Raw genomic sequence first — 14,237 nt, 5'->3', positions numbered from 1 at the left:
ATCGGGCAGTTCCTTTATATGGTGGCTATATTAAAGTGTGTTGACAATTTTTGGTGGAGAAGTTTTGTGACCACTTAGAACCTCTACTGTCAAATTATAGTACGGCAAACAAATGTAGTTTTACTCCTCAAAATACCTAAAATCGGGAGAAGTTTAGTAATGTCAACTACCTGTAAGTTCGGTCAAAAAAATTTTCGAACTTGACCTGCCCATGGAAAAATACGTTGAAAATAGTTCGACGAAGCTTATTTAATTTAAGTATGTATGCGTATTTAATTTAAGTATACATTGAGTTTTTTCGGAAATAATTGTCATTAATTCAACTAAAATGAGATAGATGTTTATAAAGACATAGTTTTTATATGTAATAAATGTTTAATTAATTGTTAATAACAACAACAACTACATTAGTTCCCTTTTTAACATTTCCAACTCTGATGCATCGGCACGTCCGTAGGTACAAATCAAGCTTAGCATCATCACAACCACATCTATACAAGTCACCTGTGTAACAATTCATTCTGAACTCTTTGACTGGCTTAGAGTATATCTTGTTGTGACTCGTCGATTTTTTGCTCAGTCGATACGGTGGATTCGTGCCAAGTGGATATTGTTCGTGTCATTTTTCCGTTGTAAGGGAAAAAGCGTACTACATAAATTGTTGAATAGTGGTCTTTTGTGATAAGTGAGTTCATAATCATTCAATGTTTATGCAAATAATTATTAAATAGAAGTGATAATTTCGACATACATATGTACCTACCAACCGACAAAAATTCAAAAAAGATACGAAATTATTTGTGTAAATTTTTTGTAAACTGTGCAAAAACAAAGAAGTGTAAACATAAACAAAACATTTAGTAGCTAATTTGGAAATATTTTCAAAGTTTTCTTGACATAACGTCTGATAAAAAAAAACATGCTTAAAAATACATTGTTTAACAATTAACGTTTAGTGTATGGGAAATGTGTCCACTGTTTCATATATCAATGGGTTAAATTGATTAATCGAAGGATCACGCTGATGTTAAAATGCCATTATCAAATAACAATACTTACTAGATTGTCATTGATAATAGATAGGGTCATTAAATGGAGAAAATTGATTTATATGATATATGTAGTGGAAGATCTGTTTTCAAATTCTAATTTCAATAATAACAATCGAATTCTGTTTTAGATAAAAATCCAAATTTATTTTCAATAACTATAGAGGTAAAATACATACTGAAATACAATTATAAATTTTATATAAAATTATATATACAATGGACGTCGAAGGTGATATTTATATTTTACGATAATATTGCTTGGCTTCATTCCTTAAATCCATGACTGTTGACCTTGAGATTTAATATACATAAGTACATATGGTGAATTTCAAATTTCTTCTAAAATCCCATTGAAAATAAATTTAAAAATTTTTTGCGAGCACATCCGAGATTTTTTGTGCATGGATTACGAAAAAAATCTTAGTTTCAAACCCGTTCGCGTTCATAAAATTGGATGCTGCACCCAAAAGTTATGGTGGTTTTTATTCCATTATTAAGGAAACACATTTAAATATTTCCCTTGTACTGTAATAAGAAAATATATGTTTAAATAGTTAACAGCGTTTGTTATCTATCAGCCGATGGTTATTTATTTCCTAAAGTTATTTTTATTTTAGCGGAAAACCGAAAAAAAAGAAAAAATTTGGAGTAAATTTAATTTATTTTAACTCAGAGTACATATTAAAAATACATGTAGAATCTAGGTAACGCATAGAAAAATGTAAGACCAAAATTAAAACGATTGGGTTTATAACGTACATATTACAACAACAAAGATGAAAACTCATTGTTGAAATATTATTTCAAATTATATATTTCTTGGTTTAATACGAACAATTGGAGAAACAAATTTGGGAGTTCTTCTACTATATCGCTAAATTTCGACACAAAGACTGAAATACTTTGCCAAAACTCATTCAAGGAAAGTAGTTTGTCATCCTGACAAATCTTTATAAATAGAATTAAGAAATTTGGAGTAATATTGAAATTACAACCAAAGAAAAACCTACAAGATAACGAGTCAAGGCTATAGTTGGGTAGGGGCCGACTATGTGATACCCTATACAACTACCCCTGTGCATAAGCTTTTGACTGGTAAAATTCAAAATATTAAAATTGGGATAGCTTAGCGCCTTTGCTCTGAATGTCTTCATTACAACAGGTCAATTCTGTTGAAACGCATTTAAGAGCATCGTCAGTAAAACTCAAATAAAAAAATTGAAAAGTGGGATGTACGCCAACCACCAATAGGCTTCTTTCTCTGTGAGACCCCCATCAACCCCCAAAATTTCGTGTGGAGCCGATCAAAATTCCGACCTGTAGTGTGATTGCACAAAAAATGGAAAAAGGGATGCATTACCGACTATTGCGATATCTCTGTTGTTTGACGACCTATGACTACCTATTTCACACCGTTGTAAAGGTGATATGATACTATCAGTAGTGCGATTCTCTAACTCAATTTTTGAGTTACCGACAAATATCGGTAGCATTAAAACGCAAAATTATGAATGAAAAGCTCAAATAAAATTTGACAACACTGTTGATATCGGTAGAACTTTATGACTACTTTTTATTGGTCGTTAACTTACCGAATAATATCGTTAATTACCGAAATTATAAGGATTTAAATTTTACCGACATTTGTCTGTAACTCAAAAAAAGAGTTAGAAGAGAAGAGTTAGCGTTCGATATACCTCTTACAGAAATATTCGCTTTGAAATAAAACGTTGGCCTTTTCTCCAAATAAGTTTTTTTCACATTCCGACCCCTGAATAATATCCGACCATTACCAAAATCAATAGGTTTTTCGTCTGTAGGACTACCCATTAACACCCAAAATTTCGTGACGATCCAATCAAAATTGCGACATGTAGCTTGATTACAAAAAAATTAAAAAATGGGATGTATTACCGACTACTGCGATATCTCCGTTATTTGGCCACCTACGCTAACCTGATTTACATCATTGTAACGATGGGATTTTCTACTTTCATAGTCAGAATTTTTTGGCAGGTCCCTAACCAAAGCTGTGATATTAGTCATTATTATTAAAATCGCAAGAATGAAAAGTTGGGTTCTATTAGCGGCTATTGCGTTGTCGTTGTTTGACCACCTACGACAACCTACGTTACATCGTTGCAAAGATGATATTTTCTACTTTCATTAGCAGGTTTTGCTTTTGATATACCCCATATAGAAGCGGAGATATTCGCTTTGAAATAAAATGTTGACTTTTTTCCAAATAAGTTTTTTGCCCATTCCGACCCCTGAATATTATCCGACCATCGCCAAAATCAAAAGCCTTCTTCCCCTCCGGGACCTTCATCATGACGAACGGATTAAAATTGCGACCTGTAGCGCGATTACAAGGTTTAGACGGACATACGGACTGATGGACGGACACACATAGCCAGATCGACTCAGCTCGTCGAGACTTTCATATTGGTATATTTATGTATGTATGGGTCTACGACCATTATTTCGATGCGTTACAAACTTTTTGGCCAAAACTAACTTATAATACCCTCCCCACATAGTGGTGTAGGGTATAAAAAGCGTATAATTCGCGAATTCGTTCAAATCAATTGAGGTGCATGCGCTTTTCGGATACAGCGAGTGCATCTCTATCAATATGTATGTATTTTAAATACTCCATTTAGCGGCCAAAGTGTGTCATCAGTTCGATCTTAATAATTGTTCCACAAACATCCCAGAAGGGACAAGGGAGACTTCTTTCATATCAATGAGTGCACCCCGATTCACATTAGCTCTATGATATTGGACTTACTTTTTATCGCCGAGTCCGAATGGCGGTCTTACGACACCATTTGTAATGAAGTTTTATATGGCTTAAATACTCGGGAAATGTCGCCAACATTACTGAGGGGTATTTTGCCACCGTTGAAAATTTGATGTTGCTTGGCCTGGGAATCGAACCGCAGACCTTCTGAATACAGAGCGGGTGTGCATACCACTGCACCACGGTGGCACCCCTTGGATTTAATGTTGAAAAAATGACAAGGAAAACGAAGCAGATTATGAAAGATCTAAAAATATGTGCTACGTGTATCGGCGTTTTAAAGTTTACATCGGGAATTAACGTAAGTGAGTGGGCAAGTTCTGCATATTTCTTCTTTCTTCAAAATATTTGAGTTAAAATACCCTGCAATCCTTGTATTTTAGGTATATTATGTCGTTGGCAACTTTACTGACAAGAATGTAGGGAATATTTTTGTTTCAAAAATGTAGGTTATAAAAAGGGGTCTTTCCTTTTTTCGAAAATCGTTTAAAAACTCATTTTATATATCATCATATCAGATCAAAATATTCTACAAAATAAGTATATCCAATGGGGTATTATCACAGGATTTCAACAAAATACTGGTGGATTTATTACACTGTGACACAAAATGGAACTCAAAGTCTGGGGGTGGAAAATTTCATTTGGAGATGAAAGCCCTTGATGAGTACACTAAGAACCCAAAAGGAAATTTTCGCCATAGGTCAAGTTTCTGAGATATCGCGTGATGAAGTTTTTGGTTCTTTCCCTATAGTACTTGGGAAAATAGCTTCATATCTCTGTTTGGCGTTATTGTAGCTTCGTTTCGAGGTAACATGTCTCCAGTCGAATCGATTTCCGAATCTTTTTGTGGAACATTTCATTCTTCTAACTCAATGCCTTGCATGTCCTTTTCGCCCTCTATTTCTTGAACCGTAGTGAAACTACCACAAGATGAGATTTTTCAGCATCCAAATATTCTACAAAAATGTTGCTCAGAAGATTTTAGGTACGGTTCTCTTTGACAACTAATCGATTTTGTCCCGGTTTTAATTGTCATTTTTGACATTTATTCGGACTTGGTTCAGAATTAAACTATGTTTTGTTTTTCTGTATATTCGTCATTGGTTATTTATTGGTATGTAGACATAACAATTGGTTATTGCTTATGTAGACATCTGGGGTGCTTCTAAAATATTTTCCACAAATAGCTCTTGTAATGATGAACACGTTAATAAAAAATTTCCTTGGAGGATAGATCCGGTTATCTCAGTTTATGAACCGGATATTCCGACATTAAAACATAATTTTGAACCGGTATGTATACCGTTAAAAAGCTTATAGAGTTGTCAATCAAATTAAATCAATTCGCTTATGAAAACTTTGCTAGTTGCAGTTCTGTCGAAAATGTTAAAAAGCCAAAAATAAAGGCATGTCAAGCAAAATAATTAAAAAGTGTCTTACTTTTGGCAAGAGTGTAAACTTTCATTTACATATATTATAATTAAGCTTATGCAAGACCTAACATTTTCAGGATTTTAATTCACCACTAAACACGTAAAAAAACTGCATTTATATTTTATATTTATTATATCCTTATACCGGTGTAATTATGCTATTAACAATTTTTTGTGAGATGTATGCTCTCTTCTTACTCTGACTGTACATATTTACTGTTGTGTAGGGTATCATATAGTCGACTCTGCCCGACTTTGATCTTTTCCTTACTGGTTTAATTTGAATTTTGTCAATAATATTCCATTGTTTTATTCTTTTTAGTGCGTTTCTCGCTAAAAAAAACATTTGACATCATGAGAAGATTAAGGCATGAATTCGCCATCTGTTTCACCTTGCTAAATTCGTCTTGGTTCCAATATTTATTTTTTTTTTTTGAACTACAAAGCAAAATTTGCAGAATTTTTCATTTAATGAATTCGCTTCCACTCGAGTACTTTTATACTAACTATTATATAAACTTAAAACTAAATATTAAATGAAAAGTAAACGTTGATATTTAATCCAATTTTGAAAAGCGTTTGTGTAATTATTGGTGGTTCGAATTTATAAGCAATTAAAAACTTGTGCCAAATATGTCATTGTATTTGCTTTCGCACACTGTATTGTCTATTCTAGAATTGTATATTTACTCTAATCAATATTAAATTTATCATATGCAGAATTAATATGGTTTAATATGGTGTTGACGACAATTATTCTCTCTAATTGTGAGATGACTGTAACTGAGTAGGAATCCGTTTCGATCGATCGAAACTATTACGAGTAACAGTATTTTCAAACGAACACAAATGAAACATCGTAATGCAATGATACAATTTTGTCCGATTTTTTTATTTTTCACAAGTTACGTTAGAATTTGTGAATATTAAGTACAACATTATATAAATTATAGCTTTGTCTTCAGTTAATACCAACATTTACAACGTATTGGGTGGGAAAAAAACGACATTAACAATTCATTCAAAACAAAACAATTGAATAAAATTAATATTAATTAAATTGTTAGTCATAATAAAAAACTACAGAGAGCTGTTTTAAGTTACACTGACATTCCAACTTCATAATATTTAAACTATTAAGGGTCAGATAATCGTTGGTTAGCCCTACTGCATGCGGTAATAAGTATTAATAAAAATTGTCGTAATTATCCTCACAGTTGAAAAGTGGAATTCAGTTCAGTCACTAAAATTAAATAAAAAACAGTAAGTAAAGGATCAAAAACTTAGTTTCCTTTCAGTAATGAAAGTAGTTAGCTCCACCGTCACTCTATGGCTTATTGATCGGAAGAGTAAAAACTTTTAAATAAGTAAGGGTTGAACGTTTTAGAAACTTAAAAAAATTTAAAGGTGATAATAAGAATATTTAAAAAACAAACAACACTAAAATGCAAGCTTTTTGGCCAAAAGTACATAGTATCCATACAAGTATTGACTAGTTCTCATAATATTGGTTTTTTTAAGATGTTTAAGATAAATTCTTACATAAAACAAAAAAAAAAAAAAAATAACTGGTATAATTGTATTGACAATTAAAATAATAAGAAATAAGAAAAATAGTAATTATTCGAATCCCACTACCAGATAGGACTTAAAATGTTTGTAATTGTAGTTTAATACAAAAAAAATTTCAAGAAAATAGAAGAGTACTATCATTGATAAAAATGGATTTTAAATATTAAATCGCGAAAATTGCACCAAAGCCCACTGTGCAAAAAATACAAAAGAAGAATTTTTTATACCCTCAGCATTTATGCTAACGGGCAAAATGTGCCTCATGGAAATAATGAAGCGCACGATAACTCTCGAACGGATCTACCGGTTCGTTCCAAAATTTGACTTTCGTAATATTTTGTTTAAACATAGTTTAAGTTCGAAGATGGTTTATATCGGTACATTCGAACAAAAGTTCGAAAATGTTCGGAAAGTTTGTGCGCACGATAAATCATGAAGGGAGTAACCGATTTGGTGCATAATTTGCAAATCGTAAAAATTTTAGCAGACTTAGATGAGGTTCCAATACGGACTCAACCACCCACACAAAATTTCAGACCTGCTCTCGAATCGCTTTGGTTTTTGTTGTAACAACTTGTACTCATTGGCCCCCCCCCCCCCCCCCATACGACGCACACTGGTCTAAATCATTGATCTAGCAACGCGAAAGTCAAATAATCAAAGTATAAAATTGCGAAATGTTTTCCATTGTATCGATTACAGACACTCTGCTGACTAAAATTCACTGCCAATTGCACGAAATTTTGATGCATCAGATTTTAACAAAATTGTTGTTAAAAACCTGATTTCATATTTGTTTAATTGTTAAATAAATTCGTAATAAAACTAAACAAAGTCTTTTTTATTGATAGGGGATGGTGTAAGTTAAATTTAAAAAATGGTTGGGGCCTGATGTTACATTTTTACATTGCAATAAATTTTCAAAAATTATTATTTTTTTATGTTTTTAGTGCAATATACTTTTATTGAATGGAGCGTAACTACAAAGGTTCTCTAAAGTCCAGTCCAATTTTTGTTTTACTAATTAATTTGGGCTTCCTAGATTCCGAATAACCACAATTTAGCTGCAAATAGCTGAAAATCTTGCTGATAAATGGTCTTGAAAAATAGCTTAATTCCTTAAAATACCCAAAATCTGTCGGTACAGTTATATGGGGGATATATCAAAATATAGATATATGTTCACAATTTTTGGTGGAGAAGATGTATAACCAACTAGAACCTCCTATGCCAAAATTCAGCTTAATTGGTCTGAAAATGCAGACAAAATCCTAACAATACCGAATATTGGGAGGTACCGTTATATGGGGACAATATCAAAACATAGACCTATGTCCACAATTTTTGGTGGATAATGTTTGTGTCCACTGGGAACCTCAAATACCAAATTGCAACTAATTTGGTCGGAAAATGTAGCTTTAAACCCCCAAACTACTGAAAATCGGGAGGTACCTTAAAAGGGGCCTATACCCAATCGTGAACCTACGTCCACAATTTTTTGTGGAAAGGTTTAGTGATCACTAGAAACCCTAAGTACCAAATTACAACTAATTTGGAAGGAAAGGATGGCTTAAATTCTCAAAATACAGAATATCAGGAGGTACCGTTATATGGGGGCTATACCAAAATATTAGCCGGTGTTGTTCATATTTAGCACATTATTACCCACGGCACAGACTGAGTTTGTGCAAAATTTCAGAAAGATATATCCATTCGTTTCCAAGTTATTAATTTCGCGCCGCTAGATTAGTGATTTGGACCACTGTGCTACGGTAAAATTTTTATCAGTGGCAAGTCCATACTTCCTGAGAAAATAGCCTGAAATGAAAAAAAACCCTATGACACCGTGTGTAGTAGTCGGAGCGCAAGATAACTCTCGAACGAATCTCCCCCCTGAAAGTTCAAAAATGTTCGGAAGAATTGTGCGGACGATAACTCTTGAAAGGAGTGATATCCTAATATATCTACCATATATGTATATCAGGTTCGAATATGGACTATATTTGGCCACTCCTTCGGTTACCTCCCACACGGATAAGTTTACTTTAAGACCAGCTCTCGAATAAGTTTGATTTTTGTTGAAGCAACTTGCATTCGCTGCCTCAATTACGACGGTAAACGTTTTTTCAGGGACAAGTCCATACTTCTTGAGGAACCAGCCCGAAAGGTGTAAAAAACCCCTATGGCACCATATGTAGTGGCTGGAGAGCACGATAACTGTCGAACTGTTCAACCGATTTGGTTCAAAATTTGACCTTCGTCATATTTTGTCCAAACTTAGTTTCAGTTCTATACTTCCGATACTTCCCTCCAATATTTGAAAAAATATCATTAAAATGGTATGCACGATATCTCATTAACGAGGCAACCAATTTGGTCCAAACTTTGGATCTCCTAATATTTGTCCAAATTTAGTTTATCTTCTAAAATGCCCCATAATGGTCCTCTCCTTAGGGTACCTGCCCCACAAACATTCAACATTTGTGTCTAAGTGCAGTTTAAGGTCTGTTCGAAGAACCTTTGGAAATGTATACTGATGCTGTTCGTTGTTGTCCTGTTATACTATGTTACACTGAAATGTTACGATGATACACTGAAATGACTAATGGGCGCGATATCCATCGAAAAGATATGACTCCCAAAATAAGATCGACTTCCATAATGGACTATGTCGATGCATTCCTTTAAGTTAAAAAATGTTGCGGAGGAGGCATTTTTGTCGGCAAGTTCAAATGTCCAAAAAGGGCCAAAAATTCTGAAAAGACCCTATATACATTCAATCTGTCCGTAGATGAAAGTTTAAGTTCACATAAGCTGAGGGTACTCGTATATCTCTGTCGGCAGAGCTGATACTTTTTTACTTATTTCTATTTGGACCAATATTTAAAAAAGTTATGAGTATAAGTTGGTCTTGGCCAAAAAGTTTGTACCGCATTGAAATAATGGTCGTAGACCTATACTTATATATACCAAAATGAATATCTCGACGAGCTGAGTCTATCGGGCAATGTGTGTCCGTCCGTCTGTCCATCTAAACCTTGTAATCATGCTACAGGTCGCAATTTTGATGGGATCGTTACGAAATTTTGGGGGTTAATGGGGGTCCTGAAGGGGAAGAAAACTATTGATTTTGGAGATGGTCAGATAATATTCAGGGGTTGGAATGGGCAAAAACTAATGTGGAGAAAAATTCAACGTTTTGTTCTTATGGAAATATTTCCGCTTGTAGTAGGGTTATTTCAAAAGCAAAGCCTATCAGTGGAAGAATACAAGTTCACATTTACAAAGATGCAAAGTAGGTAGGTGGTAAAACTATGTCGATAATACTTTCATAAAGACACCAATTGTAGTTATTTCCCTAAAAACGTTCTGGTACCCAATCGTGGATAACAATGAACGCAAACAAACAAAACTTTTCAGCTTCTTTGAATCGTTTCATTCTCACAACCAAAACAAAACCACAAACTTTTCAATGTAAAAAGATGAAAACCGTACGATTGCTGAAATGTACTTCGGCTATGTTTTGCTAAGTTCTTTCATTCACCACCCAAACTCACGAATGTAAACAAAACGAAACTAAACAGCGAGCCCCGCCAAGGTGCGTTATGTTTCGTTTTGTATTGTTCCTATGGAAAATACGAAACGAAACGATTGGATCTATTATTTAAAATATTTTTACGTACTCTGATGGATAATGTCGTTGATGCCCAATCACAAAGAATTCCTGAAGGCCCATTGCTATTTTCTGGCGCCCAATCGTGTGTTTGTTAATAACAAACACTGTCGCCCTATCGTGTATTTGTCAAAAGACTAATTTTGGCGTCCAATCGTAGGTCTTCTCTTAGAGAAATTCTGGTTTCCTATCGTGGATCTTCTCACAAATTCTTCAGAGTATGCTAAATAAATTCTGGCGCCCAATCTAAATTCTATACAAGTATACAAAAACTCTTAAGTCATGTAAAAAAATCTTATTTAGCAAAAATTCATGAACACAATTTTGTCCAATCTATATTTTTTATATCCTCAACCCATATGCCCATATGAAACGACCAAAATGTGTCTCATCAAAATAATGGTATGTTTGGTCGAAATCCGTTTCTGTCTGGCTGGCTGGTGCGCACGATAACTTTCGAACGGATCAACACAATTCGATCCACAATTTGGACCTCGTAATATTTTGCCCAAACTTAAATCAAGTTCGAAGATATTGGTCCAACCCTTCGGTGCTCCCCACGCAAAAAAATTAAAGATGTTCTGAAAAGTGAAGTTTAAGATCTGTTCTCGACTCGTTTTTACTTTTTTACAACAGGTTGTTTTCGGGGCCCCTATTACGGCGTTACATGTTTTTTTGGAGTACAAGTCCATACTTCATCAGAAACTGGTTCGTAAGTTGTAAAAAATTTAGTTTAAATTCGAAAATGGGCCGTATCGGGTCATTACTAGGTTATCGTCCTACAGCGATATTATGTTCATTGTTTGGTCCAAAAACTCTGCATTATACGGAGACCAACTGAAATGAGCGGTGTGTGATATCTAGTACAAGGAATGACACCCAAAATAAGATTCATTTACAAAATGGATTATGTCATCGCAACGGTTTTGAGTAATTATCCAAATTCTTATATTGTCAGCAAGTTCATACGTCCAAAAAGTGCCTTAAAATTCTGAAACCCGTCTAAATACATACATTTTTGGGAAAAAGATTTTGGTTGTATAGCCGGTATTCGATCTGTCCATAGATGAATGTTTCAATTCATATCTCTGTAGTCAAAGCCGACTGATAATTTTTCTGTTGAATTTTTGAGGAATAAGAATCGGTTTCAGCCTTTTCGTTTGTCTTCGCAAATAAATTGGGAGTACGTCTTTGTTCCGTATCGCCCTATTTTTCCCAAAAGACAATTGTTGAGGGCAGAAAACCCCATTTTGTCCAATAGACATTATTTTCATTTATCGGATATATCTCGGAAACTTAGTCGAAATCAAACCTGTAGCAAGAAACCAGATGAAAATAATCTTAAGGGACATAACAGCGGTGGAATTGAAATTATTCATGAAAAACGTTAATATTATTTTTTTTTGCAAACTTCAAACAAAGGATTTTGTAATTGTTATGATGTTCAAAATAGTTCATTATATAAGGTAATAGAGAAAATATACAAAAATTTAAAACACCAGAGATTAAGCAATGATTTTATCTCTAGCAAAGTTCCAAAATTGTTGAACTGCTCTTATCAAAAATTTCAAAAACAAAAATCGCAAGATTTTTTTATATGTTGTTCATAAGCATAAATATTGGAAGTTATATCCCACAAACGTTCCATATATACAAATCAACGTATTGTTCTGAAGTCAGCAATACCACAATCAGCCTAAAATTAAATCTTAAAACTTAACATCAACTATACAGAAAATTACTCACAAATCTAAATTGTTCACTATTTTTTATATTAAATCATCTGTAATACTTCTTCTAATACTTTACATACTTCTTGACAAATTTAAAATAGTTTTAAATTTTATCTGAAATAAAAAATATGTATGTATATGTACCATAAGCCCTCAATTTTTGATAAATAGCCTTCACATTTAGCATGGGATGTTTCCTCAGGCCACTGTTCAGTTTTACCGATTTTGATTTGATTTCACAAAAATCGGTACAGATTTGGATATAGCCTCCATATATATCTTTCACCGATTTTGCTTTAAATCGATCAATTTTTGAAACATAGCCTTCAAATTTAACCTGGCATGTTTTCTTAAGGCCTTTCCAGTTTCACCGATTTTGACAAAAATCGGTTTAGATTTGGATATAGCTCTCATATATATTTTAACTAAACACGAAATTTATGTGAGATATTGATTGATATTGAAATTAGGAAATTATGACGTAATTATCCGTAATTGAGTGACATCGGTCGAAATTATTTATCGAAGCCATTTTTCATTCCTGTGCCCTCATAAGTACTTGTGCAACTGAACATCTGAGGAACATCCCATGTTAAATTTGAAGGCTATTCATCAACAATTGAGCGAATTATAGCAAAATCGGGGGAAGATATATGTATATGGGGTCTATATCCAAATCTGAACCGATTTTTAAGAAAATCAGTGAATCTATTCATGGGCCTAAGAAAATATCACACATAAAATTTGAAGACTATTCGATTAAAATTGAACGAGTTATAGCAAAATCGGGGATAGATATATATGGGGGCTATATCCAAATCTGAACCGAGTTTTGTGAAAATCAGTGTAGCTGTTCAGGGGCTTAAGAAAATAACACGTACTAAATTTGATGGCTATCCGATCAAAATTGAACAAGTTGGAGCAAAATCGGGAAAAGATATATTTGGGGGCTATATAAAATCTGAACCGATATATCTCAGAAGGTTGCAGGGATGGGCAGAATGTTTTTACACATTTCGCTTCGGAAGAGATTTCCAATTAACGGAAATCAAGAGCCAAGGTGGCAATCAAAAGATATACTCTACCAAATATTAAGAATGTATACTTTTTAACAAATTTAAATTTTTAATTCTTGATTACGGTACTTTGCCCATGTGCAGTTGATGTCAACTTTTTGTACTAAAATGTTATATTTATAGCCCACCCATCAAATCCCCATCCAAAACTTTTAATGTTGTCAACAAACTTTTCAGAAAATGTTATTTTAAATGTCGTCTAATTTCCATATGATTATCGCTTTAGATTACCTGGGAAATATTTTTCATATTTAAAGAGCTATAACTTCATTATGGGCGCACATGTCGACAAAATTCTTTGAGATTCGTTGTATCGGATGTGTTTACTGTAAGAAAAAAACATAAACATATGTAAAAGTTAACATCACATTTTTTTATTTTTGTCCACGCGGAAACACTGTGCTTCGGTGTGTCCTATGACACCACTATTAGAGAAGTTTTACATAACTAAGATACACTGGAATTGTCCATGAGGGTTATTTTGCCACCGTTGAGCTGAGAAGTATTTTGCAACCGTTGAACACCCTTGTAAGGCGGGTGTGCATACCATTGCACTACGGTGGCACCCACACAAAATGTTAAAAACCAAAGGCATGCTCAACAATGAAAATTTTTAAACTTTTACAATTTTTGTGTGGTTTTTTATAACGATATTTTAAACAAAAGTTGTTAATTTTTTTTTACAAAATACCAAAGTTGTAATTTTGTTGTTAATAGTAGTTTATCGAAAAAATGGCAATATCGACTGTCGTTAAACAAGTTACAGAATAGGCTGACCTGAGGACATTCAAGACGTCATTCCATCGAACCTAACCGACAGGCGGTGTCAGAAACATATTTTCTTTGTTTCCTTTTTTTTTCAAAATAAAAAACGGAATTCATTATCCTTATA

General features: G+C 33.5%; 1 protein-coding gene across 2 annotated transcripts in view; it reads left to right on the top strand.

Moving 5' to 3' along the window:
- The first annotated feature begins 493 nt into the window (after positions 1 to 493).
- LOC141406324 (putative fatty acyl-CoA reductase CG5065) overlaps positions 494 to 14,237 on the top strand; it is a 46,335-nt gene continuing 32,591 nt past the window's right edge. Inside the window, exon 1 of one of the 2 annotated variants that reach the window (XM_073991622.1) lies at positions 494 to 685. The gene's annotated coding sequence lies outside the window, so the exon portion shown is untranslated. Of the gene's footprint in view, positions 1,216 to 14,237 lie in introns of both variants that reach the window. The other variant, XM_073991633.1, reaches the window with a different exon arrangement.

This window comes from Musca autumnalis, unplaced genomic scaffold (genome assembly GCF_047663935.1).
Source record: "Musca autumnalis isolate F117 unplaced genomic scaffold, ASM4766393v1 scaffold_1, whole genome shotgun sequence".
NCBI lineage: Eukaryota > Metazoa > Arthropoda > Insecta > Diptera > Muscidae > Musca > Musca autumnalis.
Note: the sequence above shows the minus strand (reverse complement) of the source record. Positions and strands in the feature narration are given on the sequence as shown.